This window comes from Drosophila eugracilis, unplaced genomic scaffold (genome assembly GCF_018153835.1).
Source record: "Drosophila eugracilis isolate 14026-0451.02 unplaced genomic scaffold, ASM1815383v1 contig_401, whole genome shotgun sequence".
Taxonomy (NCBI): Eukaryota; Metazoa; Arthropoda; class Insecta; order Diptera; family Drosophilidae; genus Drosophila; species Drosophila eugracilis.
The window spans coordinates 86615-104864 of record NW_024573263.1 but is presented as its reverse complement, the minus strand read 5'-3'; the positions used below and the strand labels follow the sequence as shown (position 1 = coordinate 104864).

General features: G+C 39.3%; 1 protein-coding gene across 1 annotated transcript in view; it reads right to left on the bottom strand.

Moving 5' to 3' along the window:
- LOC108111675 (cGMP-specific 3',5'-cyclic phosphodiesterase) overlaps positions 1 to 18250 on the bottom strand; it is a 44678-nt gene that overhangs the window by 25234 nt on the left and 1194 nt on the right. The window contains 1 exon segment of the mRNA XM_041818860.1: positions 15303 to 15341. The gene's annotated coding sequence lies outside the window, so the exon portion shown is untranslated.

The window sequence follows — 18250 nt, the reverse complement described above, 5'->3', positions numbered from 1 at the left end:
CACTCATTTAATGAAACTTTTTTATTACTTCCTGGCGTTACGCTGGCCATTTAAATTGCCACCATTTGATCGAAATCAATGAGATTTTTAATGCGATTTCGATTGGCAAGTGTGCGAGAGTTCAATATTCATATGAGAGTATTTACGGAACTCACTTTCATATGGCTGCCTCATCACATATGCACTTTGGTAGTTAAGTATTTGTCTGTAGTTATGGAGAGCAAGTAAATAAGTAATAAAGTGATTTATGTTTTTGATTTTACTATAATTAACTCAACATGTTTAATGCTTATGTGGTAAGTAGGTGAAGGTAAATATGTGTACTATCGCTCTTTCCCTACTCTTTATCTAAAGCTAAAAAAAAAGGTAAATTTCCTGGAATCAAATTAAAATGGAATGAAATATATTCACCCTTGCTACTCAGGACACATAAAGCAAAACAAGGATACGAAAACGGCAGCTGCGGACCATGTTTAAAAATGCAATTAAATTCGTTCGCACGATATAGCTTGTATTATCAAAAGAAAGAGCAAATATCGGAACCAACGCGCGTTGGATAAAAAATTCTGAAATTCAGATGGAAGATGCCGGAGTACAGGGAAAATATGGTTGAAAATACGAGAACTGCATGGCCCCTTTTTCACATTTTTTCTTTTATGATTTTTGTCAGCCATTCAGTGTGAGTGCAGAATTTATGAGATCTGCAAAAAGTGTCGCATGTGTTGGCCGCTGCCAAGGAATCCAACAGATACGATACGTGCTAGCACTTTTTTTTGCGAATAAATACATGGGTGTTTTTGCTGGCAGCTGGTAGAATGAATTTCGCCCTCGTAGGTAAACGTAAACGGGCATAAATGTTTTACAAAAACTTGTTCGTGCCACACGTATAAGGAATAACAAGCGAATTAATTAATTAAACGTTAGTTAGACTTCGTGTTTAAGTGTCGCAGCTGCCGCCTGCGAAACACACATTAATGACACATGCACGAGTATCCTGGTTGTGAGGATATGAGTATGTGTGTGTGTATATAATGGATGGACGCAGGACCCAAATATAATTGACAGCTGTGATTTATGCATGTTAGCAGTAATTGGACATTCAACAGCATGGCGGAGCATCAGCCGATGGGAAGTGAATCGCCATTGGAAGGTGTCCATGGACACCATATCAAGTCAAGGTTAATTTAATGGTCGGCCAGCCATTTCTGGGAAAATGGAAGCCAGTCAAAAAGAGCAAAGAACATTTCCCTTCAGCCAATCTTCATGGCCAAATGGAGGAGGAAGAATTTTTCGCAGTCAGTGCACGTGGGTCTTCCTTTTTTCCCCAACGGTATGTGTGTACTTCTACCTTGAAAGAGCTCAAAGTGAAATTTGCATGAATGGAAAAGAATTCAGCTTTGCTTGAAGAAAAACAACAGGAACTTTTCACATCTTTCAAGGTTAATATATAACAAGAGGGAAATTTAACAAAGTTTTCGAAGGTACACAACTGAACCTCTAATTAAAGAGTTAAAGTCACCACTCGGAAACTCATCAAGCCAGCTATATATTAATTGGCCATATTGTCTGAACTGACAAAGTAAAACCGAAGCGTTGCCAATAAAACTAAAGAGCCTCAGATTAGCCGAATAAGAAAACAAAAGGGCCAAGGAAACCCAAACAATTCCCAGAAATGAGCCAAAGACTTTTGCTCAACATTAAATTTGATTGAGATTAATAGCGAAATAAATGCTAAAGATTATTATGGCTGCCTGTGGCCATTAGCAGTGAAGGAAGACGCAGAAGAAAAACAAAGACGAAAAAGGAAGCCAAATTTGTGTGTTAATCTTATTTCTTGTTATCGGGTATATATATACATATATATCTTTCTACTTCGGTATAATGCAATTTACCGACCTGTCGCTGCCACTGACCAGTTAATTGTTGGGCTAATTAACATAAATCAGCCGGGACGAAAGCCTAACAAATGTCGCCCGGCCCACAAATTGACTAACTTGATGGAGGTGGCGGTGGGCCTGAATAAACAATTGTGTAATTTCATATTGGACCAGAAGCAGAACCATCACCAGAACCAGACCAATTGGCATTTGGAATTTATGCCCGGGACGAGAATGTGCAGTCCAGCAGTCCAGCAGTCAGCGTCAGAGTCAGTGTGTCAGTCAGTTGCGGCTGCCCACGGATCCCACGAAACTACGTGTGCCCTTTGCTGTCAGTTTGTTTGTGCCACTGTGTTAGTTTGTTTGCTCTGCCCAACTCCGCTGCTCAGCTGCTATTTATCATGCAACCATGGCACGTTTGTCATCCAACCCCTTTTTTGGTCACGCCCCCTTTTTGGCATTTCCCCCGAGGGGGGAGTGGAGCATAGCCCAGCCCTTCGAAACACCAACGGTCCCACGCAGCACATTAAGTGAGCTGCTTTATGCTGCGGCGAAACAATTTTAGCGCACATAAATTTCATTTATGAAAATCATTTGCACAAACTTCGCCAAATAGTATGCTACAGAAATGTCTGATGGCAACAGTGCGTATGAGCATTGTGTCAACCAGTTGGGCACTTGAAAAAGTACTTACTTACTAAAAAGTATGGGATATATCTAGTATTAAAGACGAAATAAGAATTTCAACCATTTATTACAATTTCCCATTTTATAAATTAGTTTTTTCATATATTTTCGTATTCCTTTTCTGTACTGTAAGATATGTTCAGCTATTTTATCATTTTATATTTGATATTGTATTTTTTCCAGTGCCTTTGAGCTGATTGCTCTGTACTATATCGTATGTTACGTTTATGATTGATGTATTCGAGAACCGCCTGCTTTACCGCCTCTTGCGTTTATTTTTATGTCGCCAGTTTGTGCGCCTTTGCATTGGCAATTTCGGTTGTTTCGTTTCGTTGCCGGCTTCCTTTTATGATTTCAATCAAGTCAAGTGGATTTGCATTCTTGTTTAAGTTTCATGGCCCACTGTTATTATCGCCATTTTATGTCTCTCTCTCTTTCTCTCTCTCTCTCTTAGTCACTGTCTGTGTGTTTCTGGGCTCCCTGGTATCCTGGGAATTTTATCGAAGCCGCGCATCTAACTGGGTCAACAACAAGCATTGTTGTGGTCCCTTCCCTCGGGGGATAGGAACTTCCCACCCTACGATTACTTACCATAAGCTCTTGACCACGTTTTGGTGCGTCAGTCAGTTGCGGCTGCTTATTAGCATTAATTGTGAACTAAAATTGGATGTCCGAGTGGTGTGACAATGGCATAATTGTAATGGCCACAATTCGCTTTAATTAAACCTGACTTTATGCCGCATTCGAGGTAATTTAATCCCATTTTCCTGCGGGACTTAATGCACCAACAATTAAAATAAATTATCAATGAACTAAAAAACTTATTCAAGAACTTTGCCAAAACGAATACCACAAGCTCGGCTTTGCTGAGATTTTAGCATTTTATCAGAAAACGTAAAACATATTTTAATAAATAAATTAAAAAGCGAGAACAGAAAATCTAAGGAACAAACATTGCTGGAGCAAAAACTTTAGTTGAGTGAAAAGTTTCTGTGAATTTCCTGTTGCATGTTGATGGCATGCAGAATCCTCGACTTACGTTCCACCACCACCCCACCCCGCTATTCATCAAAAAAATAGTTTATGACGGCACAAGGGCGATCGCCTCGGGTGGTCATTTATCAAGAGAAAAGTTTTGAAAAGCGAAAAAACCAAATAAATTTATATTAACAACAGACACGTTGAAGTTCTCTGTTCAGGCGAAAGTTGCTAAGCGAATTAATTTCGTTTTACAGTAAAACCGAAAAAAAAACCATTTGGCCTGGCTCACCGCATGTTGACTTTCATTTGCACTTGATGCGAGCTAATTGAGGCTGACTTCACAGCGGTCCAGCTCATTTAATTGCAATCAACTGGGACAACCTTTTAAACCTGCACCTTTCGCACATTCAAAAACATCTGATGGCTTAAAGAGTTCGGTTTATCCAAAGCCCATGTTGACTGTGACTCAGAGTAACTCAATTGCCTGGAAGCGGAAACAGACTATTCGGGTGGCGGTGAAGGGAGCTTTTTCGCTATTGACAGCCATTAAGGATATATTTATTTCGCGTCATATACCTCGATATGTGAGCATTATCGACAGCCAATGTTATGGGACCATGAGCCAATCGAAGCAGAGACAGACACTTAAGAAATGTGGAGAAAAATAAATTGTCGGATTTAAGTATCCACAAAGGCACATTTAATCCTGTATCTAGCAAGTTAACCCTTCTAATTCGTTGCCAATATATTGAATAAAGACTTAGATCTTAAGGTTATCCCTAAGCTTATCTAATTTGTTGGAGTTATATAAACTTTTTAATAAATATTTTATTTGTCATTCGAAAATTGTTTCTTAACTTTGGTGCCCAGTTGGCGACATGACGGTATTTGCGCAGACACTATAGTCAATCCCCGGATTACATGATTTCTTATTTTCTGCCACCGTTTGTGTCCCGTCCTATCCATTACCGACTCCGTGCTCAAGTTGTAACAACCTTCACTTTAAAATGGCCCAACTTATGTATTGCACAACTGGCGCAAAAGTTTTACAATGGCAATCCGGATACAAAACGAGGTACAGGGAACCGGAGAGGTAACAGCAGCTGCTGGTTACGGCTACAACACGAACAAGCCGGAGCCGTGTAAGCCGTGAACGTTACGGAGAGAGGGGCAAAAAAAAAAACTACGGTAATACAAAGTCACAGGCTTGGACCACAGGGCGTATGATGAGTCCAGTTTCATTTGTTTTTCTGGTGGTAGAGAAGGTCGGAAGTTCTCGGATTGCGCTATCTAGCTTTGCATGTAGCTAGAAGCTGGCAAATTTAATAAAGCCAAACTGCAGCTTCACTTGTTGATGGTGATGGATATTCTGTGGTTACCTTGGCCACCGTGGTGCCCGGACTCTCCACTGATTTCGCCCTATCTTCTTAGCTTTTCCCCCATTTCTAGCTTTTACTTTTCGCTTGAGGGACCTCTGACAAGCTCATCACTCTGCAGACCTTTCGGAATGTTGAGTTGGAAGTTCTGAGCTTCCATGTTATTACTTGATGTTTGCCTTATGAATATTTGAGGAATGCAAAAGATTTTCAGTTTCCTTTTAATGCACATTTATGCAAGACTTACTCTCAGCTACAAAATGACAGTACAGGTATTTTCCATAAAGCAAGCGCTTCTGCTACGGTATAAATTACACTTAGCCACATCAGGAATAAACTTTGGTTAAAATAAATTTATCAAAACAAGAGCTGTGTGTTAAATCTATAACTGGGAATTCATATTTTCTAGACATACTTCAAAAACTGAAGCTTTGTTGCCCAGTGCTACCATTGCATTCCAAATAAATTTCCCACACGGCGTTGTAAATATGCATATTCAAATTTCCACATATGGTTGTGCTTTTATGGTTAACTTTTTATTTGTTTAAGCAGCTGTTTTCACCGAGATTTGAGTAACTTCAGTGGCATTTTTATTTACATATGCCAAGGAGTTGAACGAAATAGTAAAAGTAAAACCTACCCAAAATATAGATAAAGAAAGATGCAGCTGAAATGTATTCCATGACACTTAATAAAAGTCAATGTTTGCCGCATTCAAAAGTCCAGCACGTAGCCTGCAGGTGTCTGCCAAACGGAACGAACTGCAAGTGACTTACATTCGGTTGGCAACTTGTATAAATATTGCAGAATGGCCAAATAGACAAACATGCAGGCAAACAGACCAAATCGATATGTGGGGGCGGAGGCTGTCAAGTCGTCCTCTCTCTACAATCTAAATCATCGTTGCGGATAACCAAAGATGATGATGATGACGATGTGGATGTGGATGTACGTGAGACCAAGGCAGCCGATATAAACTGCACCTCGAAGCCAACTTGGGTGACGGTGCTTGCAATGTTTTCATTATATTTGAGCCTGAAACCGAAGGACGATAAAAATATTTGATGCTCGGGCATATAATTTTATAAGGCCAGGCCAGGAGACAAACGGTTACCAAGCTCGTTTCCACCCGCGGCACTCCGTACAAATGTCGTCTTTCCGTTTCCTCGCACATGGTGGATATTTTACAACTTCCGGCCATCTTTTATGGCCACGCCAACCTACCAGCCCACTGGCACCCACTCATCCTCGTCGAGTGCCAGGATAGGTCGTTAAATTTTAACACTGATGTGTTAATGCCCCCACGAATACTTCTGCCAGCAAAGCCGAGTGCAACTTGATCCGGCCAAAACATTTCCAGCCGGTTACTGAGCCAAATTTGTTTGACGAATTGCCAAAACATCAGAGCAATTTGTGCCAAGAGCGCGTACAAAGTTTTGGCAAATAAATTGTCAAACGCCAGCGAAGTAAAACGCTTGAATATTTTACCCAGGACAAGTTGCAATCTGGCACCTTTGCCGACATCCTTGGCTAAGGTGCAACAATAGCAATGGCAATCAGCCATAAGTTGGGCTAAGAATAGTGACATAATCAGGACTGTTATTTGGGTGACAGATGGAAAAAAGGTAGGTGGCAGGACTGGCAGATTAACGACATTGGAAAATTGGCTTGAGGCAAGCAGTTGGATCATCAAATAAACTTATACGTTTATGGATTATAAATTGCCACTCGGAGTTCTTATGACCAACAATAACCAGAAGAGATAAAAAAGTGATAAAAACTTTTAAATAAAAATAGTTAAAAAATTGTAAGCCATTCTTTTTATAAATGATGATAATATTATTTCCTCATTGTAAAAGTTTTAAACCATAGTTAGCCTTAAGAAACGATAGCTTTGAAAAGGTAAACCCACTTCTAGTTCTCAAAGGTAAAACATTTATCTACATCTTCGGCAGACAAAACTATTTTTTACACATGTCACAAAAGCCTATAGATTTCACGTTCCAGTTAGCTCCAAAGTGTTTTATAATTTACCTCATGGCTTCACAAGTTCTTGATTATGTAAGCGCACGTTTATTGATGAATATTTAACATGATTTTATTTTTATGTTGATCATATGAGGTGCGAGAAATGGTGCTAAATGCTTGATAATTTCAAACCAAACTATAGCTACCACACTGACACATTCAAAAGAATTTTGGAAGCTTGATTTAAGTCCAAACCAGACGGACTAAAAGAAAGACAATTTTGTAGAGCTAACAACTTAACCAAACAACCTGTATAGCTTTGCACGTGGAATTTGAGAAATCTATTTATTACTATTTTAAAATTGTTTATAAGGGGGGTACCAGGCATTCCATATATTATTATTATTATCTATTCCTATGTGGGGTTCAATAGATAATTTTTCATAAACCGCAATGTTCTCGAAAGTTATATTCACACCAGTGTGTGGCTACTGAGTTTTGTCCCTTCATTGCTGATTTTGACACATCCGTCTCACTATCTTTAACCGCTGTCATGTCAAGCGCTTATGTTAGTTTTGTCCCTTTGCTGTGTTTTCCTTTTTTTTTTGAGGAAGAGAGATATATGTATTCGAACACGTATACGCACCATCTGCATATCAATCAGATGCCACAGAGCTGTCACTCTTCTGTCACATTTCCCGGCGTGTGAGAATCCTGGCAGCAGCAGTTTTCCTGACTTCCGTACTTTTGCACATGAAAAATATGAATCGTTCACGCTTTGCATATTTATCGTGCGTTTTTCTGTGAATGCTGTTTTATGTTTTGTCCCTTCGTAGAAAATTCTATTCGCGTTCCGATAAGAAAACTCAAATTAAAATGGCCGACGTGTCGCAAATCAGTTCAATATATATACAACCAGAACATTTTAAATTGATTGTGGCAAACATTGATTTTATTTCCATCAATTCGCCAGCGGCGGTCTTCGATGTTCGTAATTTCCTGGCGCTTGTTTTTCGGAATGCATTTCACAAATGTTATTGTTGCATGCCAACAATGTTTACATTTCCCCTCAGGCAACAGAAATCGAAACCGGATAGTGTTTAAAATGCTCAAAAGCTGGCAACTACACGACCTTACTGAGTGCCATCAGTTCAGGGAAAGAAAAAATACATTCTCAATTTAAAAATATCTTTTCTAAGAAAAAAAAGACTTTCATGCGTAACTCTTCTTTCTCGAACTTATAACTGCGGTTAGAAGGAATCCAGAAATAGACTGCAGGCATGAATACGTTTTGAATTTGGTTACATATGGCCGCAAAAATATTATTCATACGCCCTGTTGGCCAAGCGAACGACCAACCAACCGCAACGCCAACTATTTATGTGACCATGCTGAATCCTCCACCTCCTCTTCATCGATGGCATTATCAACTATGAATGAAATGAAAATTGCTTCTATAGTATATATGCCAGCTAAGAAATTTCCATTTTTTACGCTCCAAAAGCACACACAATTCATAGCATACATCATGGACAACGCCGACCCTGCCCATGAAGAAAAAAAAAAGAAATAGTGAATATTAAAATCCCGCCATTTGTTGAGTAGCTTAGTTTTTCTATATTTCGACCATTAGGCAAAACTTGCGTGGCGGTGAAACTTTTGCGATAGTGGAAAAAAACTTACGAATAAATTGCACGCTTTGAAAAATCTGCTCGCATTTTTGCCATGAGTGTGTGCAATTTTCATGATTTACGTTCCATTCACCATGCTCTAATGTTGTGGGCGGGTCACAGATTGATTGCCGGCATTTGATGCGGTTGGGGGAGTCTAGGATTTTTATTGGCTAGCAACATGAATAGGCAGGAAAGCTATGGTTGAAGAATTTTCCCCATTCCCCTATAGAAAAAACGTCTAGTAAATGTTGTATACGAGAATGAAATGTTAAAGCTCTGCAGCCTCTTAAATAGATTTCTTTTTAATTTATTATTATTTTAAAAGTATATATTTATTTTTGACATATCATATGACAAGATATGAATTTCAATGAAGATATTTTCCCCTTATGCACATGGCTCGCTATGGGATCTTGTGCCCCACAGCTCAAACATTGACACACATTGCGGGAAATGAAAGCAAGGAAGCTTAGCTTTGTCCAAGCACTGGCTTCCTTCCACCTACATAAGTCCAATATTTGTGATTGTCAATTGTGGCCCATGATGACTGCCCTCTGGGCAGTCAATTTACATATGGATAAACGATTAGCAGCTAATAGATTAGTATCTTGTTTGCCTTGCATGGGGCAAGGGCTGACCGAAATAGACCAGCGAATTCGAATTCCCTTTAAAGTGACAAGATGTGTATCAAATATCAACACATTACGCATTACGCATACGCCGCATGGCACGCTGAAGCCGACTGAGAGTGGCACTCAGCTGGCGGTGCGTGCTGGAGTTGCTTGCCGCAGAAGGAAGATTGATTGAATCCAGAAGTGACGATAACAAGCGCAAAGTAAAATGGAAAGCAAACAGAAATGACGGCGGCAACGGCACGTAAACAAAATATTCAACTATTGTGCTGATACAGTAGGTGTTCTTTAAAAAAATTGGAAATATTTGAAAACAATTTTTATTAAGACAATATCTAATCTCTTCATTTCTATTAGAACTGCAAGATTTAAATACTTAAATTCATTCAGCTAATAATAGCTAGAAGACAAAGTAATATCAAAATTTTATGACATTTTCTGCTTACTTTAACGAGTGACCACTGTACCAAATACCGTCGAGACATATGCGTGTGTGCGTGCTATTCAAATGTTGGCTGACGCCATTCCTTTTTTTAGTCCCCCTATCCCCTCGCATTGCGTGCACATCGCAACTCGACACGAAATTTATGCACACGTTTATTGTTGCTTATGTCTGTTTCTGTGTGCGTGGTTGTATTAGCGTGTGCCTGTGCTCGTGTGGGTGGGCTGTGTACTCAAGTAAAAGCAATATTTCTTTCACTTTTATGAGATATCCCTTTCCCTTCGGGCACCTTGAACTTGTCCAGTGCCTTAAAGTTTCCCCAATACTTGAGGCGCCACTTAACCCAACCCTCCATTCGGTTTTTCCGGCAGTAATTAATTTCCTTTTTATTGCATGCGCCTTTTCCTGTCGCTCATTCTTATTCTCTTTCTCGCTCACTCTCTCTCCCTAGAAAAACTGACCGTTAGTCGGTTTTTGTTGTACGTCTCAGCCCTCCTCCAGCCTTTTAATGTGGTCGCGAATCGGTTTTCGTGTCCATTGAAGCCATAAAAACTGTAATTAAACACGAGGAACTAGTGTCACATGGCGCATACGTGACATGGGTCGCGTTCTCGTTTAATTGCTCATACGCAACGTGTGCAGCAGCCAGAAGTATTCCTGCTCGAGAGTCGTATGACCATGATTTGCCGTAAGGGCTTTGAATACTCATCGAAAATTTATGATGCTTGCAGAGCATTTCCATTCTTCTCCCAGTCTCTCTAGTTCTCTTCGCCATTTTTAACATTTGCATTTCACAGAGGCTTTAAGTTGGCTTTTAAGACCTGTTAAGTGAGCCAAGGAAGTTGAAGTTGATAGCCAGCATTAATCGCACATTGTGGGACATTTTATCAAGGCAAGAATGTAAAAACAGCAATTTAGATTAAGTCAACTTAATTACGGTTATTAATTAGCTCAAAGTTAGCAAGCTGTTAGTGTTATGTGGGGAATCTTGCTTCAGGTACTCGGGCGTTAGAAATAATACACCCACACACACATCTTGGGCCGCAACGGGCAGAGATAATAACTCAACTCAGAGCAACTTGCAGCCTGCAGGGCCTGTTGCCTGAACATGGAGGGATATAAACCCGAGCGGAGTTAAGCATCAACATGAGCTGTCCTGACAAGAAGGACTCGGGCGCATAATTACATGAACATTGCTGCATGTTGTTGGGAGCCTGTTTATGGCCGCTTACGCTGATGCTCTTTTGTCCCATTTGTGCGGCCTTGCCGAGTCACGAAATCGTATCTGTGACTGCACTTAAAAATAAATATCATATGGAGAAGTAATTATTTATAAATAATATATAAAAATGTGATTAAAAATAAATTTATAAAAGCAAATTTCTTAAAAATAAAGAAGGTCTTAATTTAGCTACAAAATAAACCAAAAATAGGAATTTTTTCTGCGTGTATATTCTTTTATTTTGCCCCTGTATGTCTGCCTAACCGAATGTGTGTCTGGCAGTCCCAATGTCTGTCTGTCTGACTGGCGGCTTCCTGTTCGCTCGCTGGCAACCTCAAGCGCTCTTCACCGCGGCACAAAAAGCCAAGCACATGGGCCAAACAAAAGCGCAACAACGGAGGCAGCCCAGAACATGACCCTCGAAACAAAACGAACGACAACAAACTTGGGACTTTGGATGGCAACGAACTAATGTGGCATAGATTTTTAGCATAAACAGCGAGAAGCGTTTATGGCAACCCAAGGAGAGCCACTCGACTCAAGACCTCAAAAGGAAGCAAAGGACCAACATGGAAAAGCAGCCCCTTGTATTCAATTGCAAAACCGCAGCTCGCAAGCATATCAACTCTTACACCCACACACACACACAGAACACCCACATTGACACTTTACACATGTCCTTTTGCAGATTTGATGATGAAACGAAGATGAGAGACATGTCCTGAGGCCTGGCTTATGTATTTAGTTACATTTGCCAAATAAAATATTCATACATTCGTGTGCATTTACTTGGAAGTCGTGTACTTTCGCCCGAACCGTGGCTAAAAAACCGGAAATTTTCGCATCTCTGAATGCGTAGTCTTTTCCCTTCTATATGGACATTATATCCTCACATCTCTTGGCATTTACAATTTGCTTACATTTCACAATTTTCAACTTTTCTACTACGATTCACCGTATTTTGTATAACAACCTCCCAACCAACCCAGTTATCCTTTTCTCAATGTGTGCCAACATGTTTGTGTGTACTTGGGTTCCATTTTAGTTAAAAGTTTTTTCCACTCAGTTTGTTGGCCAAACAAATGCGTTCTGCAGTTGATGCTGACTTGTTTTTGTGGGGATGAACGGATTAGATACCCTAAAATCTTGATAATTCTAAAAACTAATTTATTCTGAAGACTAAATAATGAAATTACTGCTTGCAGGTAAGCAACCAATTTAAGATAAGATGTAAGTTACCTAAAATTTTAACTCAAAAATTATAAAGCTAAACATTTTTCTGAACTGCAAACAAAATAAATTGTAAAAAGCATTCTTCTTAAATTATTTCTGCTTGTCAAATAAACTTTTTGAAACATGATTTCAGGTATAATTTCAAATCTAATAAAACTAAAACCTCCAATTTACCCAGCACAAAATTCACCACAAAACGGGGGACCGGAATGAATAGGCCATTTAAATAATAACAATTCCGCATGGACGACCGCAGCAGGGCATTAACTAATATCACTGGCAGTTTATAGTGTCCGCCGGCAGTTCTAGGAAAAGGTCGAAAACGCAAAAGGGTTGGCCCCAGCCATTCAGGGTTTCCAAGACTTTAATGTCAGCAAAATGGAAATGGAAATGAAAATGATTTCATTAGATTAGCAACGCATTGTTGGGACATTCGAAGCGAAATGACTGATTCATAAAAAAATAGTCTCGATAGTCTGGCTGTGTCCATGTTTTTCAAACGTCGATAGAATCAATACTTTCAGTGGGAACGGGCAGCTGGACGTGGATTTGACAGCTTAACTTATTTATTTATTGCCATAAAACTGATTTCAATTTGAGCTCTGTCATGCACTCAAACCCTTGCCACTCGGATATAGCCAGGTGAGGAACTTTAACACGATAACCAAACTGATTGCATTCAGAACCGATAAATGTTGTTAGTTTTAATTGAATTCGGTCGGGGTTAGGGCACGAGTTGCGTTTTGAGAACGAGTTGAGCGGGTGGGCTTATAAGCCAATTTCGGAATTGTTATTCAATTAAATTTGGCAAGATCAACAAGCACGGGCACAAGCACGGCAAGAACACGAAACTCAGAAACTCAGAACAACAAGAATTAATCGAGCCTGTGTAATAAATTGTAATTTATGTTAAATTCATTTAAATGCAAGAGTCAAACAAAAACCGGCAGCGCACGGAATCCAGAATTAAATCGAATTATGTTAATTAAATGCGCCATGCACAAAATGAGAAATCATCATTATCGTCATCATCATCATCATCATCAGGCAGCCAAGTTGAAGTTGTTGGCCAACTGGTTGACTTTATTTATGCCGCACGATTACGCCAACCGCCAGAAAGCATCCAGCCACTTTTATTTTATTTCATTTTCCTTCCGAGTTTTCCCTTTCTTTATCATTTTTTAAGCCCAACTCTTGTAGTCGAGGGCTAACCGTTCTGGGCTTTTGTCGACCACTCGACACACTTTTAATCCTAATTAATCCTTTTCTGCGAAAAGCGAAAAGTTCAGCCCAAATGACCAACAGTCAGACCAAAGGACAGTATAAAACTTTAGCGGCAGTGAAATCGTCGACATCACCACCTCGACTTGTCGCAAATTAACTCAATGAGCGACTCTTGTTCCAGCGGCAATTGTTGTGGAATAATTTAATTATGCCGACGCTGCTCGGTCACTGGTTTCCCCAAAAGGACTTCTCCCCCTTATATGTGTGGGCGTGTCTTGAAACGCGGCTAACCATTTTCCAGCTACGTGGTTCCTCGAAAGTCGGGTTAAGTAATTGAGTCGACGCTTGAACAAGTGTGTGTGTGTGTGGGCTGCCATCAAAGTGAACAGTTTCTAAGATTAACCAAAGACTCACTTTAATTAAAACCTGTTATTTCAATGGCTTAACTCCGACTTATTAAGATGTCGAGAATTATTTTGGACAACTTTAAATTTCATAGTTCGACAAACGAAATGACAAATAATTGTCATTCTTTTAACTTTATTGTGAGCTCAGTTTTTAGAAACGAGTTTTAAATAAACTGGATAAATTCTTTCCCGGTCAATTGCACCTGATCTGTCAAAAAAATAATAAATAAAATGTAATATTCAGGCGTTAATCTGAAAACCATTAAGGTTTCAAAGATAGAACAAATGATTGATGGCTATAAGGATATATTAATACTTTTAATATTCTAGCAAGGTAGTAATTTAAATTTTTATATTTGAATTAAATGTTTATTAGGTTTTGGAAATGCCTGCCATGACCCATTTCAGATACAGTCGCGCGGCACACGCGGCGTATGCGTAATCTATGTTATTAAAATTACTTGTAATTGCCTTCCGGCCATAACGAGTTCTAGCGACTGGCACTTGTGTCCACAGTGAAAGTATAATTACGTGGCAAATTCAGGCGCCACGTGGCTAGGCCGGTTTATTATTATATAATCGATACAAGCGAAGTCGAGAGCAAAGCAAAGTCGAAAGCTTTTAATTGGGAATTCGCATTTGTAAACAATTCGGTTTTGGCCCGCAGACCGACCAGAGGATGAGAAAACAACACAGTCAACTTTTTTATTTTTGCACAACAAATATACCGAGCACAAAAATATCAACCAAAATAAAAGTGTTGAGGTCTAAAAATAGAGCAAATAAACGCTTGGAAGAAACTAAAGAGCAGGGACCGAACAATAGAAGGAAAAACAAAAGGAAAAACCCTACAAAGCGCGGTAACAGGATATGCGAGGGCACAGTGAAAAAAAGGGGGAAAAATAGGGGACAAAAAATTGGAATCGCAGGACATGTGGGACAGTCAAATTTATGCGATGGTTGGAACAGCGACACAACCTCAGACAATAATTTTCGCCATGGGAGCTGGCAAAAAGAGAATTTGGCTAACATACACACACCCACACATGCACCCTTTATCTCGGCCGCACTCGTGTGTTATTTCCGGCAAAAAGCCACAACGTCCAAGGAATTGGTAGGAGGAAACCATGTAAACGTGGCCAAAACTTTGCGAAAAATATCGCCAAGTGGCGGCTGAATCGCGACTCAAAATGGCTAAGACGGATAAGCGCCGCACAAAACGGATAACGGCGAAGTTTTCTACCCGCCCCGATTTCGTTCTATAAAGGTTGTTGTTTTTTCCTCGCCGCTGTGGTTTCTTTTCCTAGAAACAGCAGCTAAAAGTCCGACGACAGCTGCAACGAAATCGGTTGCTCAGCCTTCAAAGGAAAAAAAAACAAAAAGTAGGTAAAGCGATTGGGGGCGTGCCCGTGTCATCCGTCTTCGATAGTGTCTGCTGCAAGGAAGAAGTTTGCAACAATCCTTTGGGGCAACTATTAATAGATCGAACTCCATCTTCCGTTTTTCGTACTCGCAAGTTTGTTTACGTACTTTGTAAGCGATTTTAAACAGTGACGTTGCGTATACGTAACGTGACTTACCAATATCTTGTTGAGTGAGTAAAGTCTTTAGTTTTCTTTCTGCAAGGAAAATGGAAAAAAGTTAATTAGTTTCAAAGAAATTCTGTTGGCATAAAATTTAAGTTTCGATGTGTAGTTAATATGGTTAAGCCTTTCATTAACTAAACGAAATTTATGAAACCTATTTTTAAATTAAGGTCCCTGCAAACTATTGAACAAAACTTTTAGAAAAGGCCAATTCCCATGAATAGAATAATTAATAAATCAGAATTATTATTCCGAATATGAAAGGACAAGTAAAATTTCCACATTAAGTAATATTAATGGCCAACGTTTTGGTATGTAATTAATTTAAAATTGTAAATAGGCCATTCAAAAAAATGTAGAATACATATTTTTTCAGATGGCAAAAGTTCTCTTAATTAGACAGAACATAAATTGCGCAAAGTGGAGGTCAAATGTAATTAAGTAGACTTGGATTTATAACTAATTTAGTTCTAATTTTGAAGGCAACAAATCGAGTTAGTGTGTGTGCAACGGGCTCTTTGTCCTTAAATTTTTCCGACTCCATCAGTCATATCCTTTTCATTCTCTCTTTCTCTCTGTCTCTGTCTTTCGATCAATAAACAAAAATGATTTTGTCCAAGGCGTTTAAATAAATGAATTGCTGATTAAATGAAGTTGGAAAAGGAGGGAAGGAAGAGACTTGACAGCGAAAAAGGAAAAGGAGGTCCCAGAGCGATAACAAACAGCAGGATGAAATGCAAAGAATGCCCGAGAATTTGAGGGAACAAAATAAACTTGTAAAAATGGAGGAAGGATAGAGAGTCCTGAATCCTGAGGAGAATACTGGAGGCAAGGCGAAAAAAACACAGCCGCAGATGCCGACGCGACCAGCGAAATGTGCTCGGAGACACCGTTTTATGGCCAATGATGAAGGACGAAGGACGTAGGACGACATGGGCGGCCTAGAATGGCGGAATAATAACAAAAACAAATATCCGCACAAAAGCCAATGAACGTCAGTCAGCGGCAGACGCCATAAACATGGCCGAGAGCGAAGTTGGGCCTTGGATTTTCTGGCGAAAATTCAGCACATTTCCCCGTCAAGTAAAAGGCACGTGCCGGGCCCTAAAGAAGCAAAATACAAAGAATGGAAGAAAGGGAGAGAGTGAAGTGATAGAGATGGGCAAACAAATACCGGGGAAAATTGCATGCGAAGGGTAATCGCCGAGAACGGGGACTATTTATAAGCGGACGCCACGAAAATCGGGACTCCATATACTATAAATTCGCGCGACCTTAACCTTATCCGCATTACACACGGAAAGCCCAAACATAAACAAAAAAAAAAACAAAACAAGAGGAATCCCACGAGATTGAAAGCGGCTCACTAAAGACAGGTGCGGTGCGGCACTTTGAAAGCTTTTAACCGCCTCCTCCATTTACTTTGCATCCTCCTCGAGCATTTAGCTAATACAGATCTTTATTGGAGGTGAGGGTTACCCAAAAACAATTGCTAAATAAGTGGATATGGAACGTAAAGTGGTATATCAGGGAGAAATATATTATACTTACATAAGCCCTAAAAGTGTATACACTTTTATCTACGAACACCTCTAAGATATTAACATATAATTTGTTTTCCAAGTGTAAAGCTATAATTGATAAATGTAACTTTCTATTCACCACAATAGAAGTTTTTACTGTGACATTTTCATAAATGGTTAAAAGCAAGACAACCGAAATAGTTTGTTAACAATCTAGAAAGATAGCACCCTCATATTACTATGCCAGACTAATAATTAACGTAATTGGAGTTCTTGAAAGTTGTCAAAACGTTGAGTTTATGACCCTTACAGCTCCTGTTCAATTTGAAATAACTTGTCACGTCCGTCGGAGTGACAACAACAAAGAAACAACAGCAGACGGATAAAGCCGGATAATACAAAGACGCAAGTGAGTCAATAAATTTGACAACATTTTTGTAAAAAAATCCTCTAAAGGGAAGCTGCCAAGGAGTGGCCAAAAGTGAGGGCATTAAAATAAAATAAAAGACTTGCTCAGACAGTTGCTCTTTGAAAAAGTGCGTGAGGTTAGGGGGCAGAGGTAGGGCAGGCCATGGGGGTAGCGGTTCCAGGGAGATGACGATGATGGCGAACGAACCGTTGACAAAGTCAATGTTGTTCATAAAAAACGAAAACAAAACTTAATGGATTTCACAGACACTTTGGCGGGTCTCCAAAAGGGCGGCAGAGAAGAAAATTACGCGCGCCAGAAGAAAAGTGCCAAAATGCGTTGAAGTAGCTCTCGAATAATTTGCTTTGGGCATCGCACGTCACAGGAAAGTTTTTTGGGGCCATGCTGGGTTGTTGCTCGTGATTCCCCCACAGGGTGATCCAAAAAAAAAAACTGCCTAAGTTCTATTTTCAAGTCTACCGACTTTAATATATCCGTTAGAAAATGCATTATTTACTTGAATGCCCTCTTGGCTACACTAGAAAAAATCAAAATACCTTTGTAATATGTATTAGTTAGCAACATTTACTTTGCTTAAAATTCTGTAAATTGCAGAGGCTACCATTAAATCTTTTACTAAATAAATAATGTAAATTGAGTGCCAAGAATTTTTCGAAATTTTAATGTTGATATAATTTTATACAAATGGTAGATAAACTTGAATTGCTGCAATGGTTTTCTACCATGTCTCATTGTAATTTATGACATAGTAAAACTCATATATGTAAAAAGCACCAATTTTTGGCTAAAATATAGGAAAATGTGATGGCTAAATTACAATGTAGTATTTATTATTTATTAGCGTAGCAACGGGGTACAAGTAAATAAGCCTTTGCTGCAGAATATTCATATGTCTTATTAGGAAATTCCATTTTAAAGATTTGTTTTACCTAATCAAAAAACCCACATAATTATTAGTTTAACAAAATAAAATTTTCAAGAGTTAAGCC